Genomic DNA, 14,548 nt, shown 5'->3' with positions numbered 1-14,548 from the left:
GAAATGGGAGAAAGGACTACAGTAATAATGGCAACCTGGTAACTCGACCTCCGCTCCAGTGCCTGCTGGGGGACGTAGTCCCTTTCTGAGCTCTACACAGAGAAAGGACGTTGGCTGTTGAAAAGTGCATCACCGCCGACATGCCTAATTGAGAGCCAACGGAAACGGAAAGTCTTTTTCCGCCTCTCCTCGCCATCCCTTTCTGAATGGCTTGCAGGGAAATGTAGTCCCAAGCTTTCACTCGCCAGTGGAGGAGAATTGGTGTCACCAGTGGGTATCGGTGAGGGTGAGAGATAAACGTCTGAGAAATCCAGGAATACTGAATGCCCGCCTCCCCGTGTGGTGAGGATTTCATATTTCAAAGGAAGGCTCTTAAAGGAAAGCAACAGTGATCAATATTGTCGCGACAAGGGAGGCGTGGTTCTCGCGGAAAGTACTCAGCGCTGTTTTCCCTGGGAAAGCTCGGACGCCTCACACCCAATGCTTGTTCCCCTAAACCTCTGGGAATCCAGAGGTTGTATTTTACAAGTCACGAGGCTCCAAGGAAAAGACTCAGGAATTACACAAAATCCCCGCCCCGCCCTGGAAAGTCACCAAATCTCGGTTTTCTCACCTGAAAATTGGGAATGATGATACCCACCTCGAAGCAGAGTTAGAAGTGTTAAGACAATGTTCACGAAAGTGCCCAGCTCTGGCACGGGGCACGTGACGGTAGTTCCTTTTTCGAGGTCCCTTCCAGCCCAGCCGTTCTGGGAGCCAAGGAATCCATCATGCCGGACACAGTTAGCCTCTGTGAGAAGAAAACTGTGACGGGCAGACTACCCCCATCTTGAGTCGCCCCCTCCCCGCCCTCCTCATCTGGGTCCTCCAGCATTCACTACCTAGTACTGCTCCCAGGGGGCGCCCATTCTCCATTTAACTGAGTTCCCACAAACTGGCCAAATACCTCAACCTGAAATTGTAGGCGCTGCACGCTGTCCACTCTAATGCCATGCTTGACTTCCAGTCAACCTTGGAGGGCTCTTCTTAGACCCTCAGTCGCCAATGCAAATGGGACTGCTTTCCACCTCTGCCCCGTCTTACCTGCCTTCTAGATCTTCCTCCGTCTAGAAAACTGCTCACTGCTGACCCTAAACCAGCCCCCTCTGCTTCCCTCTCTTCTGCGTTTGGGGGCCCTGCGGAAGACTTGGTGGGTGTGGTTTTGTCAGGGAAGTTAATGCTGGCCAACGTAGTGTAAAGTCCCAAGTTTGCAGGCTCCAAGGAAAAGGACTAGACTTAAGCTGAACTGAGGTTCCTTGCAGCGCGCACTGTCAGAAGTCAGGAAATTCTTGGCTTCCATAGAATTGCCTGTCTGCTGTCTATCCTCATTACTTTAATGAGGGCTTTCTCAAGTGCATTTCTTGGACTTGATATGCCCTTTGCCGCCTCCCCTCTCACGTCTCCACCCAGTTCACTGTTCAATCTTCGGATCCCTAAATGCCACTGTCCCAATGAACTTTCCTGTTATCTTCATATGAAATCCATTCAATCACTGTAACCTGTAAGCTTTATGAGGAGTCCACAGGTTACTAAGGGCTTTCAGCATCTCATTTGATCCACATAAGAATCCTGGGACAGCTCGGACGCCTATAAGGGTAGAACCCCATTCTATAAGGGTAGAAGCCCATTTTATAGATGAAGAGAATTGGGGCCCTCAACTGTACACAACAGATGAATGGTAGGGCCAGAATTTAAAACCAGAGACCATGCTCAGAACTACTACAATAGCCATAGACTGGTCAAATTCAGCTATGTGTTTTTAGTTTAGTATAAATAGCAACAACAAATTTCTTTTGCAAAAATGGATTTCTAGTTTCTCTTAAAAAATCCTGAAATCTAGCAGTGCTGGGTCTGCATTCCTCAGCTGTAGCTGAGCAGTGGCTACCTCTTTTGGAAAAGACACATGCTCCCTGGTTTCTCCCAGTCTTCACTCTGCTTGCTTGAGACCTAGCATAATCTTTGTGGGGCCCATTCCCATCAATGGAGACCACCAGAATAAGCTTATTGATGCCAAAGATCAAATTTTATACTGTATAGGCAGTATACTGTAAAGGCTATAGCCTTTCAGTACTGGGCACTGTGCCTGCACCTGCAGCTGGGTGGGTAGAGGGTAACATATAAAGAGATTGCATATAAAGATACAGGAAAGGATAAGGGTGAAGCTCAGCAATAGAGCATTTATCTATTGTGAGACACTGCATGTTCCCAGCACTGCAAAAAGAAAAAAAAAATTTACTTCATAAGTGAAATGTGTACCATGAGCAGATAGATATTGTGCTTAAAATATAAGTCGAACATGACTATAATCAAGCCACATTAACATTAAAATATAAAGACAAAACAGCCTAGAAAGGTGGTGCATGCCTATGGGCAGAAAGATGGAAAGTTCAAGGATAGCCTCCCCAACTTTGGCCCTAAGCAATTAACAAGACCCTATCTCAAAAATACAAAATAGGGCACTGGGATGCCCAGGCAGGAGGATTGCAAGCTCAAGGCCAGTTTCAGCAAATAAGTGAGACCTTGTCTCAAAAAGTAAAAAAGAACTGGGGATGTAGCTCAGTGGTAAAGTGCTCCTGAATTCAATCCTCAGTACCACAAAATAACAAAAAGTGATGTTCTCTGTCTTACTTATGTGTTTGGTCTTAACCTTTTGAAGGATGGCTAAGGCCATTTGATAATGGTGGTTTCCTATGTGAAACCACATAGGAAATCACATAGGGTGAAGGCACTGCAGATCAATTTCAGAAACAGTTCATGCCTTCCAGTCCTCAAGCGGAAGCTACTAAAAGAAAGACACCTGCTTTATTTCAAAACTGCTATCTTGGAAATAAATGCATGCATTGAATTCAGGAGCTGGAATGGCACATTCATCCTGAGATTAGTTTTTTTCAGTACTGGGTATTGACCCAGGACATTCTATCACAGCTAATCAACAAATATATGAAAAAATGCTCATCATCTCCAGCAATCAGAGAAATGCACATCATCTCACTCTGAAGCCAGATTTAAAGTTAGGAAGTCAGTGTAGTTAGGTAAATCTGGTCTAATATCGAGTAAGATCCAAAATGGAGGCCATGTTGAGAATGAATTCCGGGAAAAGCAGAACAACTCTTGGAATGTTAATGTCCCCAAGGCCCAGAGCCCATCCCAAAGAAAAGTTAATGAAGATTACTGCTTTGGCCCACCTGTGCCCCACCCTTCGGGCCTTCCCACCTACATTCCATCACTGAAAGAAGTACAAAAAGGGGAAACAACTGCACTTCCATGGATTCCATCTCTTGGGTTCCCTTCTTCCTCCGGGAGAAGTCTTTTCTGCTGTCCTTTAATAAACTTCTACTTTCCACTCTGACCTTGCCTCGGCGTGCTTCTCTGGTGTTATTCTTCAACATTGGGGAAGCAAGGACTTGTCACAGGTCAACAGTGGTAACAACTCCAGTCAGAATGGCAGCTATTATGAAGGCAAACAACATTCAGTGTTGGCGAGGATGTGGGGGAAAGGCACACTTTTACATTGCTGGTGGGACTGCAAATTGGTGCAGCCAATATAGAAAGCAGTATGGAGATTCCTTGGAAATCTGGGAATTGAACTACCATTTGGCCCAGCTCTCTCTCTCCTCGGACTATACCCAAAGGACTTAAAAACAGCATACTACAGGGACACAGCCACATCAATGTTTATAGCCACACAATTCACAATAGCTAAACTGGGAGCCAATCTAGCTGCCCTTCAGTGAATGAATGGATAAAAAAAAAAAAAAAGTGACATTTATACACAATAGAATTTTACTCAGCATTAAAAGAGAATAAAATCATGGCATTTTCAGATAAATGGATGGCATTGGAGAAGATAATGCTAAGTGAAGTCAGCCAATCCCAAAAAAACAAATGCCAAATGTTTTCTCTGATATAAGGAGGCTGACTCATAGCGGAGTAGGGAGGGAGAGCAATGGAGGAATAGATGAATTCTAGATAGGGAAGAGGTGGGAGGGAAAGGGAGGGGACAGGGGATTAGCAAGGACAGTGGACAGTGGAATGTGATGGACTTCATTATCCAAAGTATGAAGACTTGAATTGGGTGTTAACACATACTTTATATACAAACAGAGATACGAAAAATTGTGGTATATATATCACAATTTATTATATATATATATAATAAGAATTGTAATGCAAAAACAAAACAAAGTACATGTATAAAGGCATGAATTGGCGTGAATGTACTTTATATACAAAGATATAAAAAATTGTGCTCTATATATGAATAAGAATTGTAATGCATTCCACTGTCCACTGTCGTGTATTTAAAAAAATAAAATCAATAAAACTAAAAAAAAAAAAAAAAAAATTAACACTTCTTGAACCTTGAACCAGATTTAACTCCTATCCTTTCCATCTGTCCTACTGGCAAGCTTATTAATTAAAATAAAATTTGGTCTAAACAACAACAAAAATAGAAGTATAATAATTGAGTACATTTTTTTCTTTGCAGTGCTAGGGATTGAACCCAGTGCCTTGCCCTGCTAAGCAAGTGCTCTACCACTAAACTACAAACCAAGCCCATAATTATTACTTTTTTTTTTTTTTTTTTTTTTTTTTTTTGTGAGGAGAATTGGGGTTTCTTTTTTGTTTGTTTGTTTTCTGCTTTGGAACTAGGGATCAAACCTAGGGCTTCACACCTACAAGGCAAGCATTTCACCACTAAGCTCTATCCCAGCAAATTAAATACATTTTTTTTTTTTTTTTTTTGGTATCAGTGATTGAATCCAGGGGTGTTTAACTACTGAGCCACATCCCTAGCCCTTTTTATTTAGAGATGGTCTTGCTAAATTGCTTAGGGCCTTGCTAAATTACCCAGGCTGGATTTGAACTTGAAATCCTCCTGCTTCAGCCTCCTAAGCTGCTGGAATTATAGGTGTGTGCTACCATACCTGGCTAAAATTGCCCATTTGAAAATGGTGAATTTTATTTAGGGTTTTTTGTTTTGTTTCTTTTGTTGTTGAAATGCTGGTTGCTGGGATAGAACCCAGGGCCTCACACATGGCAAGTGATCTATTACTGAGCTGGTTTGCCAGCCATATATTACACTTTTTAAAAAATCACAGTTAAAAATAGAAAAAAAGAATTTAGGTATCTAAAATTTTCACTTACCAGATATATGTGGCTTTTGGGGAACCTTGCTTGTTGATTCCTGAGCTCTGGATTGACCACCAACTTCTCACTGAGGCATTTTCTTGTCACTTACCATATATAGTTCCATAGTTTTTTGTTGTTGTTGTTATTGTTGTTTAATGTTATTTTTTAGAAGTAGTTGAATACAATACCTTTATTTTATTTCTTTTATGTGGTGCTGGGGATCAAAGACAGGGCCTTACACGTGCTAGACAAGTGCTCTTCCACTGAGCCACAACCCCAGCCCCAGTTCCATAGTTTTAAGGTTTATGTTCTTACAGGAACTAGGGATAACACAGAACAGAACCCTCTCTAAATAGTATGAAAAGGGCATAATCCTTTCTTGAAAAAAGCTATTTGAGGGCTGAGGATGTGGCTCAAGCGGTAGCGCGCTCGCCTGGCATGCCTGTGGCCCGGGTTCGATCCTCAGCACCACATACAAACAAAGATGTTGTGTCCGCCGAAAACTAAAAAATAAATATTAAAAAATTCTCTCTCTCTCTCTCTCTTTCTCTCTCTTTAAAATAGAAAAAAGCTATTTGAAGATGGAATCCAGTCAACCAAGAGATTAGTCAAAATGTTAAATCATTGATTACTATTGAAAATATGTAAATATCAATAAACTGAGTATTTTAAAAGTCAGGATGAAGGGCTGGGGTTGTGGCTCAGTGGTAGAGTGCTTGCCTAGCATGCTTGAGGCACTGAGTTTGATCCTCAGCACCACATCAATGTAAAATAAAGATATTGTGTCCACTTAAAACTAGGAAATAAATATTTTAAATAAATAAATAAAATAAAAGTCAGGATGCATAATAGAAAATACTATAAATTGTTTGGGGTTTTCTTTTTTCTTTTTCTTTCTTTTTTTTTTCCATACTGGGAATTGAACCCAGGGCCACTTTACCGCTGCGCAATATTCCTGCCCTTTATATATATGTTTTTGAGACAGGTGTCTCTAAGTTACTAAGGTTGGCCTCGAACTTTTGATCCGCTTGCTTCAGGCTCCTGAATCACTAGAATTACAAGTGTGTACCACCATGCCTGGCATAAATGTTATGAATATTAATAAACAAAAGTAATAATAAAACTAGCCAAAGTTTGGATATAGAGGAAGGTAGGGAAAAATATTAAGAATTAATTGGGAATGATCAATGGGAACAACCAAGTATGTTAGCAATGTCCATCTCCAAAAAGTGTGATTAATAAATAATAATGCAACCATCCATGATTTAAAAATTTTTGTTTTCAGTGCTAGGATTGAATCCAAGACTTCACACATGCTAGTCAAGCATTCTGCCATTCAGCTATACCCACACCCAAGATCTTTTTTCTTAATCTGGGAATTCTAGGAAATAATGTCATTTATCTGAAGTTCCACAGTTCTTTCGGTTTTACTTCCATTTCTTTCTGCTAAATTCAAATAATTAATGTTTTGGTTTTAAAATATGACATATAATATGACTGTCATATATTTTAAAATGTTATTTATCTAACAAAATGGAATGATGTTCACCAAACATTAATATGTTTGTTATTATTTCTAAGTGGTAAAATAGGGTGGTTTGTTGGATTTTTTTTCTTTGCTCTTTTAACATTTGCTTGAATTTTTATGGTGAACAGGTATTTTAACAGAAATGATAAATTTATTAGTCATTTCAGCGTATATTTTTAAGAATGCAATTTCAGGGCTGGGGCTGTAGCTCAGTGGTAGAGCACTCACCACACACATGTGAGGCACTGGGTTCGATCCTCAGCACCACATAAAAATAAAAATAAACAAAATAAAGATATTGTGTACAATTAAAAAAATAAAATTAAAATTAAAAAAGTAAATAAAGATATTATGTCCAACTACAACTAAAAAAAATTTTTAAAAAGAATGCAATTGCAGACAAACATTTCTCTAGAGAAGATCTACAAATGGCCAATAAGCACATAAAAATGTGTTCAACATCATTAATCCTTAGGGAAATGAAAATCAAATTCACAAAGAGGGTCTGGGGTTGTGGCTCAGTAGTAGAATGCTTGCCTGGCATGTGTGAGGTCCTGGGTTCGATCCTGAGCATCACATATAAATAAATAAATGATTCATAGACAATTTTAAAAAAACACACACAAAAAGGTAACACATTAGCTCTTTTAGGATGGTTGTTACTAAAAAAACATGCATGCATGAGACCCTGGTTTCGATCACCAACACCACCAAAAAATAAGTGTTAGCCAAGAATATGGAGAAATTGGAACCCCTGTGCATTACCAATGGGAATATAAAATAGTCCAACCACTGTGGAAAACAGCAAAAAATTAAACAATTGCAGTATGATCCAGCAACCGCACTTCTGGGTATATATCCAAAAGAATTAAAAGCAGGGACTTGAACAGATTATTGTACATTCATGTTTATAGCATCATCATTCACAATGTCCAAAAGGTAGAAGCCACTCAAGGGTTCACTGACAAAAAATGTGCTATATTCACACACTGGAATATTATTCAGCCTTTAAAAGGAAGAAATTCTGACACATGCTACAATGTGAATGAACCTTGATTCCAGTAAGCTAAATGAAAAAATTATATGCAAGGAGACAAATACTATTTGATTCCTCTTATATGAGGTACCTAGAGTAGTCAGAGCCATAGAAAGTAGAGTAGTAATTACCAGGTATGGGGCAGAGAAGGGAAATGTGTTATTTACTGCATAAAATTTCAGTAAATTTTGGAAGATGAGAAAATTCTGCATATAGTGGTTGATGACTGTACAATTAATGCCATAAATTAATGTAATTGATGTCACTGAATTGTTCACTTATTAATGATAAAAATGGTAAACTTGGGCTGGGGATGTGGCTCAAGCGGTAGCGTGCTCGCCTGGCTTTCGTGCGGCCTGGGTTCGATCCTCAGCACCTCATACACACAAAGATGTTGTGTCTGCCGGAAACTAAAAAATAAATATTAAGATTCTCTCTCTCTCTCTTAAAAAAAAAAAAAAAATGGTAAACTTTATGGGTTTTTTTTGTTTGTTTTTTGTTTTTTTATTGATTGTTCAAAACATTACAGAGCTCATGATATATCATCTTTCATACATTCATACATTTGACTCAATTGGGTTATGAACTCCCATTTTTACCCCAAATACAAATTGCAGAATCACATCGGTTACACACTCACATTTTTACATAATGGCATAAACTTTATGTTATATGTATAATAAACAACAAAAACTATATTGTAATATAAAACATGTTATCTATTATGGATATAGACGATATAGACATAAAGGGCTAATTTATGATATATTCAGAATAATTACCTGAAAATTTCTACTTTGTTATTTTTATTTATTTATTTATTTTTTCCTGGAGATTGAACCCAGGGCCTTGTACACACTACGCAAACACTATACCATTGAGCTCTAGCCCCAGCCCTGTTAATTTTCTTCTTTTGCAAAGCAAAACCCCCAAACCCTCCTGAGAATTTTTAAACTTTTATATTCTAATCACTTTCCAGTTTCTTGTAAAAATAGGATATGTGGATAAAATTGTGGTTAGAAAACAAACAACTAGTAGTGTTTTTTTTGTTGTTGTTGTTTTGAGTACTGGAGATTGAACCCAGGGGTATTGAGCTATGTCCCCAGCACTCTTCATTTTTTATTTATTTATTTATTTATTTTAGAGAGAGAGAGAGAAATTTTTTTAAGATTTATTTTTTAGTTTTCAGCGGACACAACATCTTTGTCTGTATGTGGTGTTGAGGATCCAACCCAGCTGCACACATGCCAGGCGAGCGCGCTACTGCTTGAGCCACATCCCCAGCCCTTCATTTTTTATTTTGAGACAGGGTCTCCCTAAGTTAATGAGGCTGGCTTTAAACTTGTGATTCTCCTGCTTCAGCCTCCCAAGTTGCTGAGATTACATGTGTGTGCCACCATGAGACTAGTATAGAATGATTTTGAGCAACATTATTAAATGAAAAAGGCAAGGTACAGAATATTGTATGTGGTTTGTTCTCGTTGGTATTAAGAAGGGAAAAATCAAACATACACATTTAGTAACATATATGTAAAAACTCCCTGAAATATTAGAAGAAAACAGTAGCAGTTGTTGACTCCTGGGATGGGAACTAGGGGACTGGGAAACAGAGGTGAGAGGAAATCCTCAACATTTTGTCTCCTTTGTATACTGAACCATACATAGAAACAAATTGCCTCAAACCGGAAATACTGGAGAATGATATTGACCAAATTATATTATTATTTTGTGCTCATGTACAAATATGTAACAACAAATCCCACCATTATTTACAACTATAATGCACCAATACAATATGTAGAAAAAAAGAAAGAAATGAATTACCTGTCCCCAAATGACTGCATTACATTTGTAGAAACAAACACACACACACACACACACACACACACACACACACAATCACAAAGAATAAAATAATGTAAAGCTTCTTGGGAAATTCTGATATGTACTTTCTGGTTGGTTAAGGACAATTTACTACCACTGGATGAAACAGATATTAAGCACCTCTAGCATGCCAAGCCCCACACTGGGCAATTATGATGCAGAATGCTGTCTTCCTTTAGAATGAAAAGGGAGATTTAGGCCTCTTTCTAGGGATAAGGGTTTGAGATGAAGTCTCTGCATAATCTAGGATCTGTAACTCTGTGTCCTCCTGAATAATACTGGGCCCTTCCAAAGCTCTATGGAGAGCCCTGAGTTCCTATGCAATGGTCACTACCAGCAGCACTTAGGATTTTGCCTTCTTCCTTTCTGATATTGGCCCCGCTTCCCGCAATGCCAAGGCAGCCCTTAAACTCCAGCCAATCCCTTACAGATACTAGGACCCTCTGTGGTCTTGGATTTTCTGCTGATGGAAGCTCTCTCTACTAGAATGACCTGCACTTGCTTTGGTTTAGGGAGCAGGAGTCAGAGGTCATCTGCTTCCTATGGCAGGCTGCTTTTCTGTTCTATTTTATTCCTTCCTTTCTTCCTTTTCTTTTTTCTTTTCCATAAATATAATTATCTTTCCCCAATTGAAATGTTTACATTTCTATATTTTCTAACAATTAAAACATAGTCAAGGGCTGGGATTGTCGCTCATCGGTAGAGTGCTCATCTAGCATGCGTGAGGCACTGGGTTCAATCCTCAGCACCATATAAAGTAAAATAAAGATATTGTGTCCACCTATAACTAAAATATAAATATATATTTTTTAAAAAAAACATAATCGATATGCAACAGTTTTAGAATTTGTATATTCTTTCAGCTTTCAGTTTCAGTTTTCACTTATATATTTCATTGTTGTGATTCTGAGACACTGATTAGTTCTCATATGCAAATAGAACATACACATAATTTATGTCATATAGCATGCTTGTGTACCACATCATCATCCTTTGGTATTCACAGGGAGTTGTCCAGAACCCCTGCAGACACCAAAGTCTGAGGATGCTTAAGTTGTAATTCTGAGGCCCTTGCATAAAACAGCCTGATATTTTCATATAACCTATGCACATCTCCCATATACTTTCAATTATCACTAGATAAATTATAATAGTACAATGTAAATGTGATGCAAATAGTTATCATAGTGTACCATTTAGGAAATAATGATTTTTTTTAAAAGTCTGTACATATTCAGTACATATGTAATTATTTTTATTTTGAAAACTTTCAATCTTCAGTTGTAGACAGAACCCATGAATCCAGAGGACTAACTGTACTTGACCATTTACAAATAAAGCTCAGCATGTGTATCTAGAAATGTTCCAGTGGGGCTGTGGCTCAGTGGTAGAGCGCTCGCCTAGCATGTGTGAGGCCCTGGGTTCGATCCTCAGCACCACATATGAATAAACAAATAAAGTGAAAAATCCATTGGTAACTAACAAAATTAAAAAAAAAAAAATGGAAATGTTCCAATGGCCTGGCTAATTGCTAACCACACTCCTACCACTGGTGATGACCATGGCCATGGCCTAGTACCCTGCCAGTTACAGCAAGCCCTTTCTTTGCTTGTTGGTCCCAAGGTTCAAAATATTATGGGACTCCTTCCATGTCCCCTGGTAGCATTGTCCCTCCCTACTCTGGAAACCAGGAGCTTAACTCTCTAGACCTACAGAGCTCAAAGTTGGGAAGCATTGGAAGCACAAATTCCCTCAGAGGGGATCACAGAGAGTGATAGTATGTGGGGCCACCCCCACTTCCACCCCTCGGTTCCCAGACCCATGTACCTTCATCATAAAACAGTCCTTCTAAAAGATGGCACTGTGTTCTCCCCATACTGACTTCTCCAGCTGTGCCTTCCAAAGGCTGACCCATCAGGCCAAAGGCTTCTGGACATGCAGCAAATGGTACTGTGTTCTCCACCATGTTGCCTTTGCTAGAAGGTGGGTTTCTCGGTCCAAGGCAGAGGGAGGTAGCTGTGAGCCATTAGCAACCAACACCCATACCAGCTGGGTAAAATGCACTGTGGGTGCGTTGGATCTGGGTGGGGCATCAGCTGTATTCTCTATAGGATCTAACTAAAATTTTCCATATCACTTTCTAGCTGTTCCAGTGTCTTTTAGATGTTGTTTGTGGTACTAGGGATTGCACCCAGGATGTTCTACCACTGAGCTACAGCCCCAAACCTTTTATTACTCAGGGAGTATTACTACATTGCCTAGGCTGGTTTTGAACTTGCAATCCTTCTTCCTCAGCCTCAGGAGTAGCTAGGATTACAGGTGTGCACCACCATGACCCACTTGGTGCTTGTGTGTATATGTGTGTGTATGTGTATGTGTGTCTCCCTTTAAAAAATAGTGTATTCTTATCCTCCCATATTTGAAGTGTTACTTTTTTTTATCTTTATTTTATTTATTTATTTTTATGTGGTACTGAGGATTGAACCCAGGGCCTCACACATTCTAGGCGAGCGCTCTACCATTGAGCCACAACCCCAGCCCTGTAGTGTTACTTTTATCACATTCTGAGTGCCTATATGTATACATGGGTCCGTTCCTGGTCTTTCAATGCTGTTTCATTGATCTGCTTGTCTAGTTGTACATCATTATTACACGGTTGTGTTGGTTTTTGTTTTTGTTTGGAAACAGAGTCTCATTAGGTTGCTCAGGCTGACCTCATACTTCTGGGTTCAAGCAATCCTCCTGTCTCAGCCTACCCAGTAACTAGGACTAAGATACATACCACCAAGCCCACAACACAGTGTTTTATTTAATATAGTTTGAGGGTAGTTTTATTCAGTAAAGTCTACTCATCTGATTAGATTCTGCTCAAGTGTCACTTCTGTGGGAAATTCAGGTCACCCAGTGGCCATTCATGTGTAATTGCTGAATGATGCCCCAATCTCCCATCAGTCTCTATGATCATAGGGTTGCTCATGAAGAAGGGGTAAAAACTTGTCTGGATCTCCCAAAATGGCAAAGGCTGGGTTAGGAAGTGTGCTAATCACTGCCATATCTGCGTCCCCAAATTTGTCATTATGGTGTCCAACTATGTGTCCCCAACCTGGGGACAAATTGTGTTGCACACATTGGGACAGCAAAGGAACTACATCTTGGGATGGTAGGGAGCTGTTCAATCCCTAGAGCCAGACTGTGGGAGACCAACCTTGCACGTGACTGGGTCACACTCCCTGGCTGGGTGCTGAGGCGCTCAGTCACAGAAATGTGGTAGAGCTTTCCCCACTCTTTTTGGGTTCGAGGGTCCATGTCTCGTGCATGGGTGTGTCTTGCTACAGCCCCATGGGTGAAGCTATGCTCACCTGTTCCTTTGTAATATAACCCCTTGCCCTGTTTAGGATAGAATCTTCCATGGAAGTGCCTTGTGTGTGTCCCCTTCTTTTACTGTGCCCTTGGGTGTGGCCTACCCAGGTGTCAGTCAACCTGCTGACAGTGGACATCATGAAGATAGACTCAGCCCCCTGAAACCTGACCCCTTGCCTCATTTGAATAGCTTCTCTTCAATAAAAGGGGTCAGCACGCTCTCTCTCTTTCTGGGGACCCTTAAGGTCAGAGGAGCTGTCACAGCGACCCCAAAGAAAAAGGTTCTTGTGTCTCTTGTGTGGTTATTTTGCGCAGCCCAGTTAGCCCAGTTCAACTGGAGTGACCCCTGAGCCTTTTAGTAGCGAGAACAGAAACCCGGCACCAGACTTGAGTTCAAGTCCTCTACAGCTCCTTCTCTGAGTCATCTTGGAAAGTCCCCAACCTTTCTGGACCCCCATCTGTAAAAGAGGGGATAACAGGGATGGGGATGTGGCTTGGTGATAAATCAGTGTGGGAGGCCCTGGGTTTGATCCCCAGTACCACAGAGGGAAAAAAAACTGTGAATATGACCACAAATCTCGGGATTGTTATAGGATTAAATGAGCTGGGGATGTATATTAGTGGTAGAGCACTTATCTAGAATGTGTGAGGCCCATAGCACTGTGAAAAAAAATTTAAATGAATTAAAAAATATAAAAATGGGGGCTGGGGATGTGGCTCAAGCGGTAGCGCGCTCGCCTGGCTTGCGCGCGGCCTGGGTTCGACCCTTAGCACCACATACAGACAAAGATGTTGTGTCCGCCAAATACTAAAAAAAAAATAAATATTAAAATTCTCTCTCTCTCTCCCTCTTTCTCACTCTCTCTCACTCTTTAAAAAATGTATATATAAAAATGGTTAAGTGAGATCATATATGTGTGTATAGTGACAGGTAAAATAACAGAGGCTAAAAAAGTTATTATTTTCCTTACCTTATATCTCATCTGAGAAGTGGAAATGACAGGTCCTTGTCACATAACCCTGAGGGGAATCCAGGGGGACAAAGACCATGGAAAGGGCTCAAAGTCTGGCAAGCATAAGGCCCAGAAGTTAGAAATAGTAATAATGGTAAAGAGTCCCAACTGCAGAGCTTGGGTTCAAAACCTAGCCCTAGCACTGCTTCCTATTAGCTGTGTGATGTTGACCTCATCACATAACCTTGCTGTGTTTCAATATCTTCATCTATAAAATGGGGAAACAATACTATACTTCAAAGGGTTGAGTAAAGAAAACATGAGGGGCCTGGGATATAGCTCAGTTGGTAAAGTGCTTTCTTAGCATGCAAAAGAAAAAAAAAAGAAAGAAAGAAATGAATAAATATAGAGGAATAGCTTAGGGCAACTCTGGGACTCTAGTAAGCACTCAAGAAATGTTAGTGATGGGCTGGGGCTGGAGCTCAGTGGTAGAGGGCTTGCCTAGCATGTGTGAGGCCCTGTGTTAATCCTCAGCACCACATAAAAATAAAGGCATTGTGTCCATCTACTCTCTCTCTCTCTCTCTCTCTCTCTCTCTATATATATATATATATA

Source organism: Callospermophilus lateralis, chromosome 19, assembly GCF_048772815.1.
Source record: "Callospermophilus lateralis isolate mCalLat2 chromosome 19, mCalLat2.hap1, whole genome shotgun sequence".
NCBI classification, from domain to species: domain Eukaryota; kingdom Metazoa; phylum Chordata; class Mammalia; order Rodentia; family Sciuridae; genus Callospermophilus; species Callospermophilus lateralis.
Note: the sequence above shows the minus strand (reverse complement) of the source record.